At 35.6% G+C, this 23,415-nt stretch overlaps 1 long non-coding RNA gene and 1 pseudogene across 1 annotated transcript; one reads left to right on the forward strand and one right to left on the reverse strand.

The window, feature by feature from the left end:
• The first annotated feature begins 45 nt into the window (after positions 1 to 45).
• LOC100853972 (uncharacterized) lies at positions 46 to 7,599 on the forward strand (annotated as a pseudogene).
• A 782-nt stretch (positions 7,600 to 8,381) lies between these two features.
• LOC104877997 (uncharacterized) lies at positions 8,382 to 17,708 on the reverse strand. Its single transcript, XR_002029309.2, has 3 exons — positions 17,184 to 17,708; positions 10,830 to 10,931; positions 8,382 to 8,664 (listed from the first exon to the last, which is right to left on the reverse strand). It is a non-coding gene; the product is annotated as an uncharacterized LOC104877997 (long non-coding RNA).
• Between the last annotated feature and the right edge of the window lie 5,707 nt (positions 17,709 to 23,415).

The raw sequence follows: 23,415 nt of genomic DNA on the forward strand, positions 1-23,415 counted from the left end.
ACATGCACTATTTCCTATTTATTTTAACTCTTCCCAGATTGCCCCTAAATTTCTCCATCTCATCAGCAAATCCTCTGCATGTCAGCAGAACAATTTGAAACTTGAACTCGTTCTCAAAGCTGAAACACAAAGAAACCCGACCCGAGAACCAAAAGTAGTGAGTCTCTCTCACTTCTGGTCATTTTGCCCTAACCCCATCTCATGAAATTCCCAATTTCGATATTCCATTTCCAGTTTTTGGGAGCCAATGAAAATCGTAAACCTAATGCTCAGTGCATCCACTCAGTTATCGTTGAAATCAATTTTGTTAGGGTGTATTCAGCGGAAGAATGCGAAGAGCATTTCGAAGAAGCTGTGCGACACCGTTTCGGAGTTGGCATCGTCGATTTCGCTGGAGAACGGGTGGCCGAATCTGTTGTCGTTTATGTTTCAGTGCGTGACCTTCGATTCTATGAAGCTTCAGGAGGCAGTGTTCTTGATTTTTGCGCAGTTGGCGCAGTACATCGAGGAAACCCTAGTTTCTCATATCAAGCATCCATACTCGATGTTTTTGCAGAGTCTGACGTCGTCGTTGAGCTCCAATGTGAAAATCGCGGCCTTGAGCGATGCAATTAATTTCATTCAGTGTTTGTTGAGTTCGACGGACCGGGATCGGTTTCAGGACTTGTTGCCGACGATGATGCGCACGATAACAGAGGCGTTGAATTGTGGGCAGAAGGCGACGACAAAAGAGGCGCTCAAGTTGTTGATCGAATTGGTCGGGACAGAGCCGTGGTTTCTGAGACTGCAGTTGGTGGATGTGGTGGGGTCTATGTTACAGATTGCGAAGGCTGAGACCCTGGAGGAGGGGACGCGACATTTGGCGGTGGAGTTCGTGATAGCTCTGGCAGAGGCGAGGGAGCGCGCACCTGGGATGATGAGGAAGTTGTCGTAGTTTATAAGTAGGCTTTTTGCTATATTGATGAAGATGTTGTTGGATATTGAGGATGATCCAGGGTGGCATAGTGCGGATAGCGAGGACGAGGATGCGAATGAGAGCAGTAATTACAGTGCTGGGCAGGAGTGTTTGGATAGGTTAGCTATTTCATTGGGTGGGAATATGATTGTACCTGTTGCTTCAGAGCTTTTGCCGGCATATTTGGATGTGCCGGAGTGGCAAAAACACCATGCAACTCTGATTGCTCTTGCTCAGATTGCAAAAGTCTGTTCAAAGGTATTGGAATTGTTATTTTCTTTTTAATTTTGCTTTGTTTTTTTTTTTTTTTTCAAAAGTACTTTGATTAAAATCTCATAGGATTTTCTTGAAGTTGTTATTTTCTCTTAAATTGTTTTTTCTTTCTTTATTTTTCCAAAGTACTTTTATAAAAATCTCATAGGATTTTTTTGTATTCTAACTGCTCACTTGGTGGAGTTTATCCAGAATTTAGCATAATTCTGGTAATTGAGTTTGGTTATGAAGTATTTAACCCAATTTTCATTAAGGAAAATTATTTACTACCTTTGTTAAAAACACATACTTCCCACACTAAGGAAGGTGAATATTTAACATTTTGGAGTATGGATTGAAAGGTGGTCAATTTGTTTTGAAATGAGAGGAAACAATAATGGGAATACATTGTTAATATGGTTTGTTAGTATAGGTTGTTAGTTTGTCTGTGTTGCTTGTTTGTTTGTATTTATTAGAAATAAATCATAATAGTCCCTACATGCTACTATAGTTATTCATTCTGACTATTTTATTTTCAGGTGATGATAAAAAATTTGGAGCAAATGGTGACAATGGTTTTGAATACATTCCCAAATCCCCATCCTCGTGTGCGATGGGCAGCTATTAATGCCATTGGGCAACTGTCCACAGACATGGGCCTATATTTGCAAGTTCAGTACCATCAACAAGTGCTACCAGCTCTAGCTGCATCTATGGATGACTTCCAGAATCCACAGGTGTAGGTTCGTAATTTTTTATGCGTGTTTTTGTCTATATCTTAACCAGTTATGAATGTTATCTTGCTATATTTTAACGGGCAAAAATTTTATCTTGTTCTCATGGATGCAAACTATTACGTGGTTATCTTATTTGTTTGTTTGTTTGTTTGTTTATTTGATGGCTACATTATGCCTTCTAGATGCCGAGTCACTTATATTTTTCTTTTTTTGAATTTTGTAAACATAGTTATAATTTTTATGTCTGGATCAATCTTGGTAGCTTTTTTCTCATAGGCAAAATGCTTTTCTAATTTTTTTATCTGTAATGGGTGATTTTGTCGATGTAGAAGTCTGGATATTTCGGCACTTAGAACTAAAATAGGAAATGCCCCCAAGAGTAGTGAATAGGTTCTTTACAGTTTGGTTTACTGGACTGTGGTTGCTTTCCAATATTTGAATTTTTTGCCATCAGAATAAGTAGGTATTTCTGATCTGGTATGCTAGTGGTCCTTTTCAAATCTCTTTACGTATTTGTTAAATCTTGTTAACACAACATAACTTATTCATTTTACCTCCAATTCCATGAGATGAATTATGGCAATAACTGATTATGCTCTTTATGAGGTGAGAAACCTAAAAGGAAATGTAATTGCCATATGGATTATTTTATAAGAGAAGATCATAGTGGGAAAAAACAGCACGTGGGAATCGTGGTATGGATGTATTTGATTGTGTTGTTGGAAAATTATGCTTTAGTTTTGAATGATAGCGGGTTTGAATTTTTTTCCTGTTTAAAATTTTGGAACATGGTATGTTCAGAAATTATGGGGAAAAAGATATTTTTTTTTTTTTTTGGGTTTAAGTTCTTTTTGTCGGGGTGTTGGAAGCATTTGCAAATCAAGAGGATTGCCAAAGGCCTAATTGATTGATAGATGATATCACATTGCAAAGGGTGGAGGGTTGTATACTTGTATCATGCAAGATGTATCTATTCCTATCAAATCAATTGGAAAAGTAGGTTGTATTGCACAATATCAAATATCGTGTTATATATTATTTCATATCATGTGATATAACATGACACATTTTCACAAGATAATCCAATTTGTCCCTTTTCTTTTAGGTTTTCCCCCCTTTATATCGTAAATTTTCAAATAGTTCTCTCCAAGAAGCTTCAAATCCAATTTTATTTTGTTCCATATCTTTCTTTACATGGAAAATATTTTTTTGGACACAAGTTTGGAAGGATTTCAAGTCTTTTTGAGGTTCCCCATTAAATGTAATTTTCTTTATTTATTTGTTTTTTATGGGTCTCCTTTGGTTACCTTCCATTTCTCTTCCCTCTTGTATAAAAAATGAGTTGATAAAAGGTGCTTTTACACGCTTATAGTCTTCTTTCGATATATTGATTAGGTAATTTTTGTATGTATATATGAAATATTTTTATGTGTGAGATAGTTGATAAAAGGTGTTGCACATTTTATATGTGAAATTTTTTTTTTTCTCCTATCTAGTTTCTAACTACAGGTTGGATTGCTAGGGTCATTGAACATGTTAGAACCAATATGACTTTATGAAATAAATTACATAGAATTAGATAGGTCATTCATTAGAGAATCGGTTGCTAGAGATTTTGGTTGCAATTGTGAATTTTTTGTTAATAGGAAAATAAAATTTTATTAGAAGGTGTCTAGCAAAAATGGAAGTACACCATGAACACAGGAATTATGAAGGGAAAGTTGTGTTTTGGGGCCCCATTTCCCAATAATATTGTTTTCAAAACCCAAGTTTGCATAACCCAAGATATGTCCACTATTTCAAGAAAATTTTTCCTTTTCATGCACTCTGGTCCGAGGTGTTATTTCATACCGAAAATGCCTTCCCCTTGGGCCAGCTCAACAGACTCATATGTGAACCGGAACAAATTTCTCCCGGATTTTGCTTCTTGGGTTCCCCTTTGTGACCCTTAGAGCATCCCATTATGTGGTTCTCTTGAGTGCTCAAGAGGTCCACCAAAGGTTTTTTGGGACTGTAACTTAGGTACTACCTTAAGGTAAACATGAACTCAACCTCTCCCAAGCCTCGAGTCTTCCTTTGTGACCCTTAGAGCATCCCATTATATGGTTCTCTTGAGTGTTGAAGTGGTCCACCAAAGGGTTTTTGGGATTGTACCTTAGGTACTACTTTAAGGGCCTTTAGGTACTACCTTAGTGACCTTGAGGTACTACCTTAAGGGACCCTAGGTACTACCTTAAAGTAAACTTGAACTCAACCTCTCCCAAGCCTCGGGTCTTCCTTGGTGACCCTTATAGCATCCCATTATGTGGTTCTCTTCAGTGTTGAAGTGGTCCACCATTGGTTTTTTGGGACTGTAACTTAGGTACTACCTTAAGAGCCCTTGGGTACTACCTTAATGGCCCTTAGGTACTACCTTAGGGGACCTTAGGCACTACCTTAACTAAACTTGAATTCTACCTCTCCCAAGTCTCGAGCCTTCCTTTGTGACCCTTATACCATGCCATTATGTGCTTCTCTTGTGTGCTAAAGTTGTCCACCCTTTGTTTTTTGGGACTGTACCTTAGGTACTACGTTAAGAGCCTTTAGGTACTACCTTAATGGCCCTTAGGTACTACCTTAAGGGACCCTAGGTACTACCTTAGTTAAGGATTCCCCCATCCTGTGATACTGCAGAAAGACCTTTGAGGGCTTTAATATTTGATAGGTATCTGATTCACACATCATGGTTGAACTTCTCAACATTCATGAACTCAAGTTCAATTATGCTCTAATGGTCTGTCACTTGTCCTATATAATGCATGGTCTCTCTTCTCTTATTATTGAATGAAAGTTTAGATCACATTCAATACTAGTATTCTTACATAATGAATAAACAAATGCATATCATACATGCCAGTTAATTATGTTATAATCTTAGTGATTTTATTGAACATGCAAGCTAATGAGTTTGCTAGCTTACATGACAAATTTTTTTATAGATACACATTTTCCAAATAGAAATTGACTACCATATACTTCTTATGGTGATACAAAAGGTTGTGTAAAGGTTGAACTTGGAAAAAGGAAGCTGTGTAACCTTGGCAATTCAGAATCCATTTCTAAAAGTCATGCCTTGTACATTGCATTTCTGAAATGTCTTCATATTTGAATTGGCTGAAACATATCAATGAAGTGGAACCTTGGATGATGCAGAAATTGATTTTTACCTTTTTCGATAGGCGTAAGTCCGAAAGTAAACATAAGCATGAATGTGGCTGCTAAGAAAATAAATGAACATTTGAAAGACTGAAAGGAGAAGAGGCTTTTTTTCTTGCCTTTTTTATTTGTGTTGGGGGGTGGGGTTTGGTTTGGTTTGTTTTTTTTGGATTGAGATATGCGTAAAAAGAGGGATGCTGGTGCAAAATGTTGCATGTCCAACTCTTGTGAATTTATTGTGGAATTAAATGCTGCTGTTGTCTAAATAACAGCTGATGTAAAAGTTTCAGAAAACATTTATAAAATTATATTTTCACAACATAAATAATAAACTTTCATATTTTGGCCCAAAATTATAGGGCTTTTTGATGTTGAAAACAAATTGTCCTATTCCATGCATTCTTCTTTTGTTTTCTCTTTGCTATTTTAATTTCAGCATATAACATATTAGCCTTTGCATTATTTGGGTGTGTATAAATATCATTTCTTCAAACCTTTTCAGTTACTATGATCCATATAGAGGAGTGATCGTATATTTTCGAGTCATTGATGGGACTATAAAGAAAGGTGACAGGATTTATTTTATGGCTAGCAAGAAGGTAAAGTATTTCTTTCAAGTATTATTTGTTTTTTGTCTTTCTTTCCGAACTCAATTAAATTACATTGGCAGGCATTATTTTCTCATTGTAGATATTTGCACATGGTTCTATACACCACGTTCCATTTTCCATCAATGTAGTGTTATTCAAATAATTAACTTTGAAGAATTGTTGTGCATATTAAAGTTTTCTTTAGTGGTCTTTATGATCACTGTTTTGGTTTGAAAGATTCTAAATATTCGTGACATCCTTTATGCTAATTTCTTAACTGCTTAATCTTTGATTGCAGGATTATTTTGCTGATGAAGTTGGAGTTTTATCTCCCAATCAGTTCCAGGTTGATGAATTATATGCTGGTGAGGTACAATAATACATCTCAAACATTTGGTTCTTTATATGATTTCTTGGTTTCTGCCTTTTTTGCTTCTTGATTGAGGTTTCTCTTATGTTTAGTTTTTGATGTGAAAAGTTGGTATGCATTTTCTAAGCGTACCATTTTCTGACTTAAAATAGTAAATGTATATAGGAAATTGAGAAATGGTTCATGTAGAATGATGGCACTTTCCATTTGCAAGGCTCATTCAAAGCAAAGTTCATACAATAAAATATACTTTAGGTAAAAGAGCAGACTAGGTTTAATGTGGGCTTACCCTTACTAGATCCATTTGTACATCTGAATGAATCATCTGGTTTGCATCAGACCTAGCTCATCTATAGATCATTAAAGGTATGCTCGATTTGATAAGCCAAATGAGGGATGATCCTGAAATCGAGGTAAAAGGGATATAGAGTGAAGCTGAGAGAGTAGTACATCCTGAAATGGAAGCAGGATGCATGGCTGGGAGTGACCAAAAGATTGGCTGGTAATTGGATCACTGCCTGAATATTGATTTTACCTTATGAGGAAGAATGTATCCACAATTAGAATCATCATTTGTTAATTTTATGAATTTGTATTAGATATTTGTTGTTGTTATTGTTGTTATTGTTGTTGTTACTGTTATCAACCAGGTGCAGAATGTATGTGTCCATCATATTTGTTGTTTTACTTATGGTTTGTCTTATTATAGGAAAACTTGATGCTGAAGGAAGAAGTGGAAGCTCTGCTTCAGGAGAACATAATTCTCTAGCGGGCTGTGTCTATTCAGCATGAGCGTCAGAAAGAGAGTGAAGAGAGGAACCAGGAATTACAGCACCTGAAGCAGGTGGTCACCCAGTACCAGGAGTAGTTGAGAACGCTAGAGGTAAAGCTCATAAACCTGAAATCTTCTGAACTACATGTTAGTTAATTTTAGATGGGAAAAGTTTCAATCCATTTCACAGATTGCATGGTTTTTCTTAAATTTGCTTTTCAGTAGTTCCCCAATCTTTTATTCAAAACATGATTTCTTGGTAGCCAGATCATCATTACAAAAATTGTTTTCCTGGTGTTTTTGTAAATTTTCTGTAGTGCAATGACACTATTATTTGATCTTGTGATGGTGTAACAGGTGAATAACTATGCACTCTCAATGCACCTGAGGCAGGCTCAGCAAAGTAGCTCCATCCCTGGCCATTTCCATCCAGATGTCTTCTAAAGAACATGCTATTGTGCTTTTCAGGAGACAACTGTTGGGAAGCACTAAGAATATATAGACTGGCTTTTAACTTTGTAAGGTGTTGTCTCATACACAGATTATGCCTACGATTCGAAGACACTTAAATTAGTCTAAACTTACATTGTGAAGGGGTGCTTTTTGCCATCGTTCTCCTTGATTTGAAAATGGATGTGATGCCCATAAATGTTTGAAACTAGATGTTAAATGGTAAACTTCGTTTTTTTTTTTGGATAAAGACACAATTACCATATTTGTTTCTTCAACTACTTTTGTTTTGCCCCTTGATAGCCGTCTTTCTCATTGGGAGTTTGCCAGAGCCCATATTTATTCTCATGAGTCAGATTTTGCCTTCTTTTTTTCCTGGTGGGATCCACACTTGTTCATGCCTGGAATGAATATACCCTGAATGTGGGATTAGGGTATCTCTTTTTACACAAGCAGAGCTTTGATTGCTCACATCACGAGCTATACCCTTGTTGCGCATTACGCGTGAGGTGATTCTTGAGATGGGATGATCACATTTTACTGTGTGTTGCCACAGGCATGCCATTGTTCTGTTTGGGTACGAGTGAATTCGGTTTTGAATACTTTGCCCTTGATGCCTTTGCCTGAAGTGGTACTGAAGAGGACTGCGTGGGGTTGTGGGAGGCTTAAGGTTCCAAGTCCACCAGGAAAAAAATGTTACATACTAAAACGATCGTATTGAATTAGCTCATAATTAACTTACAATTCTGTAACTATACATCTGGATGGTTCTTGGGGTTCATTATCATACAAATTCAATCAATACCTAGGTAAAAAATAGTACCATTTTGTATAAGAGGCTTCAGATATTAATGGTCCCATTTGTGAGACCTGAGTTCATCCAAATAGATCATCTCATCATAAGCATCTGTAATCAGTACTTATAGGTCCATCGTTTTCACAGGATACTTGAATGCTCATTCTGGTGTTTGATTTAATGCAAGTTCAACATCAATTTTTTTTTTTAATGCACTAAGGGTGCCCCTTTTGCTTATGTATACAATGGAGAAGCCAACAGAAATAGGAGACAAGATTAATATATATATATATATATAGATAAAAGTTTTACACCACAATGTACGGTATCACCCAACCTTAAAAAGATGGAAAACTTTCCATGCCAAGCTGGTTGATTTGTCAACATTTTGGGCAGTACCAGGCTGTCCATCACTCCAAATTTTCAAACCATATTGTATTGCCCTGCATATCTTATCCCTAGCTTCAGCTTTGTTCAAATACAAAATTACAAGAGCAAGTTCTGCTCGAGTTGCATCCGGAGTACTCATCTTTTAACCTAAATTCACCTACTAAGTCAAAACATCAGCGTTCATTTCAAGAGAAAAGCAAAAAAAAAAAAAACATAATGAGGTTATAATGTAACATTAAATAAACATAATATACATGTAGAGAAAATTACATTGACCAAAGCAACAACAGTAAAAAAATTAAATAAGAACCAAATGAAAAATCATGCTTTCTTGCCATTAAATAAAATGATATTTATTGTCCAAATCAAATGAATCTAGCACGAAGTCAACTTGTTACCAGAATCAGATATACAATCAAAGCTATTCTTAATAAAGTAAGCAATAGTTCCATGCTATTCAAAGTGAAGTATTAGACACTGTAGGGTACAGAAAAATGCTAATAGCCTAGTTATTTATGGTCCAAATAACATATTCCAAATCATGGTTTACTCTCATTCCCACAACATAACTAACAATCAAAAGAATCACTCTCCTTCAGAATCATTTTGAGAATTAAAATATATTAAAAGTAACAAATCGAAATATAATAGAACAGAGAGTTTCATTTTAAATAAAATGTTTTATTAATCCACTTTTTACTAATGGAAAAAGCAAATTGATATTTTATTTGAGATTGTTTATTGTTTTCTAAATAAATACTCTAAATGAACCTACACCATCATGCCACATTTCAATGTACTGGTGCAACACACACCACATTGATCCATTTTCTAGATCAAACTTAGCTACTCAGGAAAACTTGAAGTAAATAGAAGTTTGCCAAAGTACAAATATACCATCATACATGAGCACGATGTTCAAACTATCTGTAATTTTACTCTCTCCAACAGTGCCCCCAAAGATTGACAACAAATCAACAAAATTGACTATTACCCAACTCATAAAATCCTTAAATCCCAACTATTTCAGCTTTGATACAGAAATCCCCCATTGCCATTTGGCTCTGCTAAAGGCATACTCTGTTAAATCAAATGAAATCATGTGTTTTCTCCCCATGTTAACCTATGCCGTTCTTGGGCTTCCTCTACTCTCATCCCTCCTTCAATCTAAATCTAACCATTTTTTTTTTATTGGTGCATCAGACGGTCTTCAATGCAAATGACCACATCATGTTAGATACTTTCCCGCATCATTACCTTGAATTGATCCCACCTCATAACTCCTTCAGAATCCGAATGTTTCCTATTCCACATTTTCTAGTATTACCACTCCTTCATATTAAAATGCACAAATATAAATGAGCTCTATTAACTAATGAAATAGAGAACTTACTCCCTAGGATCATCCCCCACTAGCAGAACGTCATTCTCATGATCCACATACATGAGTTTCCAGCCTATCCTCTGTTGGTCCTCCAATTGTCCCTCTATACCAAACCTATTAGCCAAATCTTGTTTAAGCTCATTGATGGCTGAGTTTCTCTATCTTGACTAGTGTCTTTTAACATCATTGATGGCTGATTAAAAGACAATGGGTTGTTATTCTGCTGTAAGTGGTCATTCTGTGACAAGAAAACCGAAGTTAGTGAAGATGATGTGTCCAAGGATAAAGTTTCTACATATTTTTTTCTCAACTTTTCTCTCACATGTTTTAAACAACCAAGATTTCAACCAACAAACATGTAGTATGCCATGGGTGCTCAAATTCAAAATGGAAAATAAAAAACCAGCACCCTCCCATTAATAAGAAGCCAACCAGTCAATGCAATCTAACATAAACACAGATCAAGCATCAAGACACTCTCTTCAGCAAAGGAGAAGGGCACATATGAAACAGGTTTTAAGCATTTGGGCTATTCCACATCTTCAAACTATCTATGATTTTTATCCACCCAAATAATAAAAAACAAACATAGTGGCACAGGTTTCCATGCTTTCCTCTGCCTTTTGCCCACAAAACTCCCATTTCCACCCAAGAAGGTTCCTCTCATTGAAGAAGGATTGACCTAAGCAGTACCAAAAAGAGATAATAAAATCTTATACGCTCTTAGGTGGCTCTAATCATGACCTTGCCATTAAATTAACATTGGTCCAAAATAGTAGCATCACCCTAATTTATTTGGTCCAGCTTGAAAACCATTAAACCATCACTTAACTTTTAAACTAGCTACAGGTTTTAAAATAGCTTTTAAAATTCTTTAACACAAAAATCAAATGAGACATGATTAGACTGATGCTCTGAGATAGTGCAAGTGCTTTTACCTCAAACCAACTCCATTTTGACCGAGTATTGCAAAGAATACTCTCTGTCACACAACATTCGTCTTCCATTTCTGCACCTCAGTTTTGTCTCTCATGATCCACCTACAAAATTAATGGACTTATAGTGAACACCAAATTCAGAAGAAAAATGCAAAATCAAACTTTACTGCCAGCTACTGATCAAAGTCTCAAACAATGAAAAATCACAAAGAACCATTTGCAGCAGATAAATGGGAAAATATTTTTTTTTTTTTTTTTTTTTTTTTTTTTGATAGGAAACGACAAAGGAATATATTGATAAAAAGAAGGTACAAAAGAAGGATGAGGAATCCTCCCATCAAAGAAAAACAAGACTACAAGAAATCAAATATAAGAAAGTGCAAAAAGAGAAAAGTAGACACTCTAGTTACACGCCGCTAACCAATCAAGTTGTAGCATATTAAGAGGAATCCCCTTAAAAACCTTAGAACAAAAAGCCCAAAAAGAGGTAAGAAAACAAATAGAATCCCAAAGATACTCAGAATTCCTTGCTTTATCCTCGAAAATCCTTGCATTTCTTTCCCGCCACACCACCCACATTAACGCGATGCACGCGTTTTGCCATAAAACAATCCCTCTCTTGGAAAATCCAAAACCATTAAAATTACTAGCTAACATGTCAGAGATGCTCCTTGGGGAAACCCAATCCATCTTTGCTGATTGAAATAATCTGTGCCACAACCCTATCGTCAAAGAGCAATGAAGGAATAGGTGATCTACTGTTTCTCCATGCTTCATGCACAACTTACATATGTCAGGGCTAAGTGCTTTGTAAGGTCTTCTCAATTGTAGCAAGTCATTAGTATTAACCTTCTTGTGAGCCACCAACCAGACAAAGGACTTGACTTTAAAAGGGACTTGAGCATTCCAGACAAACTTGGTAGGGAAAATTGGAGGCGACACAGAATATTGGGATAAGGCCAGAAAGAAAGATTTGACTGTGAAAAGACCTGAAGGGGATAAGGACCAAGATCTCTTATCTGGAACCGAAGATGAAATGTGTAGACGATCAAAAGACTGCATAAGGCCCTCTAGATCTTCTATCTCAGAATCAGAAAGATTTCGGCGAAAAGTGAAATTCCAAGAGAAAGGGCGGGTAGAACCAAGAATTGATGAAATAGGAGCATTTTTATCCGTGACTACTCTAAGTAATCTTGGATATTGGACACCCAAAGGTTGTTCCCCCCACCACAGGTCATCCCAGAACCGAATTCTATCCCCATTACCCAAGTTGCACGTTTTGATATAGGAAGCTTGCTTACCCAATGTAGGCTCCTTTTTCTAGGGTGCTAGAATGGGCTGCCTAGTAGCAGACCTAAGCCTCTGCATTTTGCAGGAAATGGCTGCATGTAAGCACGGTTCCACATTTCATTATAAACAACACAAATCAGCAACACTCCAAGAACTGGCTTCGGCGACTAGCTTTTAAAGTAGTTGAAAATTTTCCATTAAAATGCATGCATCAAATGGGATGTTGCAATATAGTTATCTAACTATGATCACACCAAGTCTGATGTGGTTGGGTTTGAGTTCAGCTTTCTAAAAGTACCATCATACAATAACATTCATAAAAATTAGGTTCAGGTTATGTCACTCTTACACTATTTTGTGATTCAAGGTGAGCATATGTTTTCCAGAACCTAGTCTCAAGCCAGCCCCTGTATGGATAAACCAAATCAATTGTCAGCATCAGCATACCAGCAGATCTAATTCCTAAGAGTTCAGAAGGCCCTCAAATTCCAAATCCAAGACTCACCTAGTGAGATCATCTTAACTCTCCTATCCCTTTTTGAGCCAGTCTCCAAATACATTATCTATGTTCATCGAAATGGGTCAAATATTGGTCAGTTCTCATAGTTGCCATGCATTTTAGAGCCCATGTCCCCGAGATATACACTTTATCTTATATTGAGAACAAGGACATTCATGCCATCCTTGCTGCTGACATGTACAATTACAGATAATGTTTTTTTACTACCTTGTGTTTGGGTGAAATTGGATAGGGTACAAACTTCTCAACCAAATAAAGTTGGTTTGAGTGAAAGTATTTTAAATTTCTTTCTTTCAAGTTTAACCATAGTTAAAAACAAATGACACATTGGATTATGAATCAAATCTGGGATCTAACATTAGACCTTTTTCACATGTCCTGTTTGCAATTTTTCATTTTATATGCTAGTATAACTTGCATGCACACTGAACAGATGAACTTTTGAGCAACTTATGCAGGTAATGTATTTCTCGTTAAGCATACTCCTAATATTAGAAGCAGATGGGGGATGAGCATGCATTTCAGTAACATGACAAATGCTAAGCATACTCAAATGCAACTCCACCCCCCAAACACATACATATCCTTTAAATGGGAGTATTGCTTACCTTGCTAGTACCATCGATTGAGTTCATCCCCATATTGACTCCATGTCATCATTACTGTCAAATTTTCCTCAAGTTGGTTCATCAAAGCTCTTATCTCCTTAAAGGAAAGAGTCTGTTTACCTTAAGATAGTACCTAGGGTCTCTTAAGGTGGTACCTAAGGGCCCTTAAGGTAGTACCTAAGCTACAGTCCCAAGAAGCCATTGGTGGACCACTTGAGGAATGAAGAGAACCACATAATGGGATGGTCCAAGGGTCACAAAGGAAGACCCGAGGCTTGGGAGAGGTTGAGTTCAAGTTTACCTTAAGGTAGTACCTCAAGGCCACTAAGGTAGTACCTAAGGGCCCTTAAGGTAGTACCTAAGCTACAATCCCAAAAAACCAATAATGGACCACTTCAACACTGAAGACAACCACATAATGGGATGCTATAAGGGTCACCAAGGAAGACACAAGGCTTGGGAGAGGTTGAGTTCAAGTTTACCTTAAGGTAGTACCTAGGGTCTCTTAAGGTAGTACCTAAGGGCCCTTAAGGTAGTACCTAAGGTACAGTCCTAAAAAACCTTTGGTGGACCACTTCAACACTCAAGATAACCACATAATGGGATGCTCTAAGGGTCACCAAGGAAGACCCGAGGCTTGGGAGAGGTTGAGTTCAAGTTTACCTTAAGGTAGTACCTAAGGTCCCTTAAGGTAGTACCTAAAGGCCATTAAGGTAGTACCTAAGGGCCCTTAAGGTAGTACCTAAGGTACAGTCCCAAAAAACCTTTGGTGGACCACTTCAATACTCAAGAGAACCACATAATGGGATGCTCTAAGAGTCACCAAGGAAGACCCGAGGCTTGGGAGAGGTTGAGTTCAAGTTTAGCTAAGGTAGTACCTAGGGTCCCTTAAGGTAGTACTAAAAGCCATTAAGGTAGTACCAAAGGGCTCTTAAGGTAGTACTTAAGGTACAGTGCAAAATAACTTTGGTGGACCACTTGAGCACTGAAGAGAACCACATAATGGGATGCTCTAAGGGTCACAAAGGAAGACCCGAGGCTTGGGAGAGGTTGAGTTCAAGTTTAGCTAAGGGAGTACCTAGGGTCCCTTAAGGTAGTACCTAAAGACCATTAAGGTAGTACCTAAGGGCTCTTAAGGTAGTACCTAAGGTACAGTGCAAAATAACTTTGGTGGACCACTTGAGCACTGAAGAGAACCACATAATGGGATGCTCTAAGGGTCACAAAGAAAGACTCGAGGCTTGGGAGAGGTTGAGTTCATGTTTAGCTAAGGTAGTACCTAGGGTCCCTTAAGGTAGTACCTAAAGGCCATTAAGGTAGTACCTAAGGTACAGTCCCAAAAAACCATTGGTAGACCACTTGAGCACTCAAGAGAACCACATAATGGGATGCTTTAAGGGTCACAAAGGAAGGCCCGAGGCTTGGGAGAGGTTGAGTTCATGTTTACCTTAAGGTAGTACCTAGGGTCCCTTAAGCTAGTACCTAAAGGCCATTAAGGTAGTACCTAAGGGCCCTTAAGGTAGTACTTAAGGTACAGTCCCAAAAAACCTTTGGTGAACCTCTTGAGCACTTAAGAGAACCGCATAATGGGATGCTCTAAGGGTCACAAAGGAAGACCCGAGGCTTGGGAGAGGTTGAGTTCATGTTTAGCTAAGGTAGTACCTAGGGTCCCTTTAGCTAGTACCTAAAGGCCATTAAGGTAGTACCTAAGGGCTCTTAAGGTAGTACCTAAGGTACAATTACAAAAAACCTTTGGTGGACCACTTGAGCACTCAAGAGAACCACATAATGAGATGCTCAACCACATAATGAGATGCTTTAAGGCTCACAAAGGAAAGCCAAGGAAAGCTCGAGGCTTAGGAGAGGTTGAGTTCAAGTTTAGCTAAGGTAGTACCTAGGGTCTCTTAAGGTAATACTTAAAGGTCATTAAGGTGTACCTAAGGTACAGTCCCAAAAAACCATTGGTGGACCACTTGAGCACTCAAGAGAACCACATAATAGGATGCTCTAAGGGTCACAAAGGAAGACCCAAGGCTTGGGAGAGGTTGAGTTCATGTTTAGCTAAGGTAGTACCTAGGGTACCTTAAGGTGGGAGCTTTTAAATAGGACATTTTCATTGTCAATTTATTTTCATGTCAATTTATTTTTATGTCAATTTATTTTAATTGATTTTTTTTTTAGAGGGAAAAGGTGTCCATGCCCCTTTTTTGGATCATTTTTAGCCAAGTCTTCACAACCTAAAATTTGAGTTATGAAGGATTGAACAATTAGACAAACACCTGCACTTGACACTCATACCCCAACCCATGCAACATAGTCCACAATCCTTTAGAAGCACATTAATCAAATTCTCTCCTCAGCACAACAAAAGTCTTAAGAAAACTAATCAAAGTAAATTCAAAAATATACATCAAACTTCCACCAAACAATATGAACGTATTTCAGAAGATGATAGACATACAAATATGAATTCTAGCTTTTACGAATAAAGGATAATACCAACAAGAATAATTAAAACATAAGTCTCTACTTACCTAATTAAAACATAAGTCTCTACTTACCTAATAAAACCTAAGACGTAATAAATATGAACCTGATCACTGATTTAAATAAGCTACCTTGATATGTATCATTGATTTTCACACATTTTAACCAAGCCTACAAGCGTACATGTTTTCTTACAACACAAAACTAACAGGAACTAGGAAACATTTTGATAATTTCATCATTTCTTTTTTTTTTTCCTCTCTCTTTGATTGGATTGATGATTTCATTTCTTTTCTTAAAAACTCTTTCTAGTGCATTCATGGAGAAAAAGCCAAGAAAACTGTTTTTCACATTTAAGTTCTCAAAAAAAAAAAAATTATTCCTGAAAACAATTTAAAATTTTATTTAAGAAATTTTTTAAAACATTCCTTAACACCTAAGCAGCCATTTATTGTTGCAAAACATCTCATTGGGAAAATACAAAAAAGAAACATAAGATCACTAGTAAACAACCATTTAGGGTTTTGTATTGAATTTCAAATCCAATTAAGAGATAAAAAATGTGCCATAAACCTTAAAAGCAGCTCAAAATATTATATACAAGCCTAGTCCCTTCTTGTATCTCAAAAGCCCATGAAACCAGAGGCAAAATCCTAGTGTTTGGGGCTATCACTGGTCTAGTATCTAGCCATACTTCAAAAGCCTGTGAAACCAGAGGCAAAATCCAAGTGTTTGGGGGAAACCCATGTCGAGTCTGCTTTCATAGTCATGTATTGCCTAGAGCAACATTATCAACATTGTCACAACCCCAATATTTTGGAGCTACCCTGTCTTACTTCTGCTCTTTATCTCCTTATTCTCCCTATCCTTATTGTTTACCATTAATTCTCTGAGAGCCTCGAGAATCCTTTTAGCAAAGGTGGATAAGCAGATTCTATTTGATCAAATTCCTAAGAAATTATACTAACTTACCATTGCTTCATTCATAAATTCGTATAAGCTAGTAAAAAAGAGATATTTGATCCCTGCATAAGTAAGGAGACTTTTGAGGAACATTGGACACGTATCCAAGAAGTTTATAGTCTGAAAATGTTAGACCTAAACACGACGTGTAAGAATCAGAATAGTTCCCAATTCAAAAAATGTCTAACATCAATGATGGATTCCCAAAATTACTCTATCAACCAATTAATAAGGATTTTCCAAACCACAAAAACGTAATAAATCTCGATTCAATCTTCTAAAGAAAAACTAGTTCAGCCCTATCGAGAATATTCTCCACAAACTAAGGACCATTCGGATGAAAGAAAAATAAAATGCTTCAGAATGGTCCATTTTCTTAAGCATTTTCTTCTCTTTTACTTCAAAAAATCCCCAGGTGTCATGTAATCACAGATTCAATAACCAGAACACACCAATTTCATAGCACCGACTGAGGAAAAAGAATACCTTGTGGACGAGTTTCTTCATATTCTCGGAATTGTTTGCCAAAGTATACATCAGATCAATCGGGATTGAGACATAGAAAGCGAACTTTCCGATTTCCAGGATTCCCTTTGAAGTTCCGATGGAAGACATTTTCGTGAGGAAATTACGCAAGTGAAAATTTTTTTGGGCACTTTAAAATTGGAGCAAGTGAAGCAGGCGTATTAAAAAGGGAAAGTTGTGATTGCAGGCTGCTATGGAAGATATATGGTTTTGAAAACCCACGTATCTGAAATATGAGAAAGATTTGATTGAAGGGTTGTCGACCGAAATGCCGCGACATGAAGAGGTAGCTAGCAAATTCAACGAGGGGCTTGTGGGAAGAAGATGAGAAATTTAGAAATTGGGAATTTCTTGAGATGAGGTTAGGGCAAAATGACGGGAAGAGAGAGAGATTCCTGGTTCTCGGGTCGGGTTTCTTTGTGTTCTGCTGACATGGAGAGGATTTGCTGATGAGATGGAGAAATTTAGGGGCAATCTGGGAAGAGTAAAAATAAACAGGAAATAGTGCATGTTTTGTATATTATTTTAGATATTAACAGTGACATCTCATATTTTATATACTTGGGTTTTCAAAACCATATATATTCCATATCAAGACCCCAAAACCTAACTTTTCCATAAAAATAAATATGAGTTAAAATTAATGAAGATAAATATTAATTAAAATCAGTGAAGATAAATATTAGTTAAAATTAATAAGAATAAATATATTAATTAGATGATTTATAATAAAATTTAAATTAACTTTATTAAACAACCTTAAATCTTAAAGTTTTAAATAATAGTTTAAGAATAATTTAATTTAAAGTCAACTTAACTTATCAAGTAATAAGTATTAAATTTTACAAAACACCCTTGTAAAAATTTTAAGACCAAAATTATAGGTGCTCAATTTTATAAATAAAAAGTGTTTTGTATTATTTTAATTCAAAGTAGTAAATTTAATTTGAATATTCAATAATATAAATAATGAAAGTTTGTTTTATTCTTTACAAATTTAAGGAATATTTGGTAAACTTAATACTTATTACTTAATGATTTAAGTTGACTTTAAGTTAAATCATACTTCAGTCATTGATTTAAAACTTATTACTTTAAGTATCAAGGTTGTTTGATAAAATTAATTTAAAATTTATTATAAATCATCAAATTGATATATTTATTCTCATAAATTATTATTTGGGTAAAGGAGATCAAATAACAATAGAGGTCATGGAGTAGCAAAAGAGATTATGAGAAATTATGACAAATGATGGTAAAAAAGTAAAATAAAGATGTAAATTTAAAAATGAGTTAATTGTTTTTACTTATTACTTAAAGTTGTTTTGTTGAATTTCTTTTTCAATGATGTACTTTTTTTTTTATACTTATCAACAAGATAAAAAAAATTTGAATTTAGAACAGAATAGGCACATCATGGAGGTCATGGAGTAGCAAAAGAAATTATGAGAAATTATGACAAATGATGGTAAAAAAATAAAATAAAGATGTAAATTTAAAAATGAATTAATTGTTTTTACTTATTACCTAAAATTATTTTTTACTTTAAGTTATTTTACCAAATATACTTAATTTACTTAACAACTTAAATTAAGTCATTAAGTCACTTTGAGTTATTAAATTGGTTTACTAAACACATTTAATTTCATACTTATCATATGCTATTCATAAATTTTTAAACATTGTGCATAATATTTCATGGAAATAAAATTATATTGTTTAAGTGAAATTGATAAATTTTTATCAATAATACAATTTTACATACTATGGTTAAAATTAATATATATAATTAATGATTATATTTTAGCCATCATTTATTTGGAAAGACTATATATTTATTAGTAAATTTTTCATGAAGAAAATAATTGGTATGAAACACTCATGCAGCACTTCATTTTCACTTTAAAATTTTAGCTATAAGAATAAAATTAAGTAAAAAGAGTTTTTATTTATAGTTTAAATTATATTTTATGGACCCCGCATTTCGGCTCATGCGCTTCTACTAGATGGCGAGCTCGATTTTTATTTTGAAAATGATTTTATTTATTAGAAAATGATTGGGAGTCACCACTTATTTTTGTTTTATTTTTAAAAGGTAAACAAAATAAGAAAGAAAACTCTAAATGTGACTTCTTATTTTTAAAAAAGTGGTATGTGAAAAACCGGATCGGGTTCGGGGGTCAGGTTACTTGTCGGAAAGGTACAATAACGACTGTAGCACCCTCTAAGTCCCTAGAGTTGGGTTTCTACTAATAAAATTAAGTTAACATGACAATTGATGAATGAATCAATGAATACCTTAAATGATCATGCACATATGAGAATTAGAACATGCAAAGAGAATGACCAAGACGCGAGTAAATACATACCTTGGCAATGAACCACCATGCACTATCAAGAAATGGGGTTAGTGCACAATTAATGAATACAAAATATAGCTTGTGTGTCACTAAATAGATAAAGAACCATCAACAGCACACATGACATTCATTTCAAATTCACTTTTATTTTGGTGAAAATTTATTTGATGTTGGGTCCCCACCAAAGCCCAATTTATTTTGCATGGATCAATTCCCATAACTCCATTATTTGGAATTACGGGATTTGATTTCTTGCTTATTTTAAAATATTTTTTAAAAAGGGATGGAGAGTTGTGAATTAAATCATTTGGAAATCAAGTTATTCAGAAAAAATAGTCAAATGCATGCATGCAGATATGGACTGTGAAAATAAGCCAAGGTAAGTGACCGTGCATGGCCCTGTAAGGATGGGACTTGCATTTTGTGATGCATACTCAATGGCTTCTCACTATAATCATGAAGTGCATAACTCACAATGATAGAATTCCATCTTACTATGGTCTTCTCTGGCATCTGATCATAGACTCACTGAACATCTCCAATGCTCCCACATTTACCATACATGTTCATCAGTGCTCAAGCCATAAAGCATCTCCATCTACACTTGTCTTCAAAGAATAAGAGTGTAACTGTTCTCTAGCAACACTGAGCCTCAATTCAGAAGATACCTGAATCATGGCTACAAACGTCTAAAACCCAACATTAGAAGATTCTTGTCATGTCGTTAGAAACAACCAGAAAGCCTTGAAACAATCTCCAGGATTCGCAAGTCTCCCAATTATCATTAACTTAACAACCAAAAAATACGAAAATTCATTAACTTAAGAATACCAAAATATATTCTAAGCCAAAAATAAAAAAGCATAAAATACATAAAAGAAATTAAATAAATAATCCCCATGGCCTTAGGGATTTTGTTGCATATTTGGTAACTAAAACTTGGATAAAATCCAAATTACCAAAATGGTCCTACAACCAAAGATAGGGTTAGTGAAAAAAGAAAAACCCAACATGCCCAATTGCCATTAAAAAAAAAGGGGGGGCGCCAAAAAGAGGCTAAAAAATTGAGCCCAAACAAAAAAAAAACAATTTGGTCCAAACTCAATCTTATAATTGCACGCCCTTTGCGTAACCTTACTTCAATCAGCCACATCTCCCTCGTTTCAACTTTCAATTGAAATCCGTTTGAAGCACTGGATTTCTGACTTCCTAAGATTCAAAATCATATTTGATTTGCCCTAAAAAAATTATAGGATGTAGCCTCGATTTTGAGTTGAAGTCAATGTCGCTGCCATGCTCTCTGCACAACCTTGATTCAATTGGTTATAACTCTCTCGTTTCAACTCCGAAATATGATCCATTTGAAGTGTTGGATTCATGATTTCCTAGGCTCCAAAACCATAAGTGGTTTGACCCAAGAAAATCATGGGATGTCATTCCAATTTTAAGTTAAAAATGACAAAACTATGCTGCCAATGATCTAAAATCAAGAACTTCCAAGATTCTTTCTTTTCCCTTAAATCACCATAGGAACTCATGAAAGAAGCTCCAAAAAGCCTTCTTTTCTCTTTTCCAGCAAGGGAATGTGCGCGAACACTTTGTGATGCTTTGCACTACTTCCATACTCTCCATAGGTTACAAAGAATGATAAAAAAAAAAAATGAATTTTTACAACAAAATCCTATACTCCAAAGTTTTAGAGTTTACATATCATTCTAAGATAAAAGCGGGATTTTTACAAAACAACAAAAATCATATGCCTCTTATGAGGCTTACAACCCATATAGGAAAAGTAAACAACAATCTAAATAATTATTACATCCCAATAAAAGCAATCACAATTATAACCATCACATTATAATAAGATCATAATAAAGAACGCACATTAATTATCCTTGGGGCCATGGGATAAACAAAAACCTTGCAAAACCAAGTTAACACACCCTACAATGGTTCTAGCACGATTACTAACCTATGGCTCTTATACCAGGATGGGAAAAACTCAAATCTCTCTATTTCCCAAGTCCGAATCGGGTTAGGAACATGCATAACTATCCTACGCTTTTTCTAAATCCTATGCACAACGGAAAAATAACATTTTTATACTTTAAAAGGATTCAAAAAGTTCTTACAAACCATACCTTATATTTGGATGTTCTCGAATCAAATCCACATGGTGAAGATGAAGATCGAAATCGTAAAAGTCTCGTAAACCCAAAGTCTTCTTCTTGATGACTTGAACCTTGATCTTGGCACACTTCTGGTAGGGGGGAGAAGAGGGTGGAGACAATGGCTCTCTATCTCTCTGGATGGTGGAAGACAAAAGCTATGGAAACTCTAACCCCAATGGGGTATTTACAGGGTTCCTATGTGGGCTTAAGTAGCTTGAGCCCACATGGGCTTGGGTCACTTAATTTAGCCCAAATGGGTTCTAATTGATTAATTAACTAAACTTTAGTATCCTATGTAAATAACAATGAGACAACAAGTGCTCATTACCTTGACCTACTATTCATTGTGTTCGATCTCCCTATGAACTGGTATTTGTAGTTTAATAAAGTGAAAACTATCAACCTTTCAAGACTACTTCTACTATCCTTAAGTTATAGATCCTCTTATTGTGTGTTCAATTGATATATCTTAGCTCTCAAAGAACCTATGTCAAGTTCCACTTAAGGAACTACTATGGCCATAGTTTTCATGAACACACCTCCTTAGGATCACCCAAATGGACACACTGTCTCAATCCCAAAAGATATCATGGTACATCTATTGAGAATACCTATTGCTACCGGCTTCCATCAACAATGACCCAATCCATAAGGAATATATAATCAACTTATGGTCTCACCCGTAAGACAAAGTCATTGCTAACTTTAGCACAAGTTCAATATTCTCTCAAGTTTGACGGACAACACAATGAAGCAACTTAGTGAGGTCATGACTCCTTGATAGCCTTAAGTTATAACTCACCATAGGCATTATCCAATGTGTAACCATACATACTAGTGCACTCATCATGGAAACCCATCCCAAAAGCCAAGACCAGCCATCCCTCTAAATAGGAGGTGGTGCACTACAACCTTTAATGAACCGCCTAGGCTCATGACCCGACTATGAACAAGTCATCTATTTGCAAGGAACCCATGACTTAGATCTTCTGTGCAACTGCCAATGCACCTAAGTCACGTACAATGAAAAAGGTGCAGACAAGAATGCTCATAAAGTATAATACATTGAATAAGGATAGATAAAAGTGAAATTGGAACATCATTAAATAAATAATGAATTCCAAATTTATTACATCATGTCATGCTTTTAAGGGCTCTATCCCAACAAGAAGGCCCCTATTCTTTACTGTTAATTTATTAGGTTTTATTTAACTTCTATTATGATTGGTTGATTTGCATACATCTATATTCCTCTCAAGCTTTGCTTTGTACCTTGGTATCACTACATGAATATGTTCTTTTTCATGATTTCACAAGCCATCAAGCAAAACCTCCAACTATCCTATTTTTCTTTCACGACATTATTTTATCTCTCATACCATTTTACCTTTGGTATAGTTTTCTATATGTGTGCAGGTTACAAGGTTAGAAGATAAGTACTAAAAAGTGATGCAAAGCATTCCCTTAGTTTAGTTTTAATTGAGCATTAATGTGTGTTATGTAAACTCCAATATGAGAGTTTAGGTTGGTTTATGTAATGATATTTTGTCACAAAATTGCCAAAGGGGGAGATTTTTAGGACATTGAGTCTTGTTTATATGTTGGAAATTTTGTTCCTTGTAATGTTTGTCCATAGAAGTCTTTTTAGATAATGAATTAATT

This window comes from Vitis vinifera, chromosome 6, assembly GCF_030704535.1.
Source record: "Vitis vinifera cultivar Pinot Noir 40024 chromosome 6, ASM3070453v1".
Taxonomy (NCBI): domain Eukaryota; kingdom Viridiplantae; phylum Streptophyta; class Magnoliopsida; order Vitales; family Vitaceae; genus Vitis; species Vitis vinifera.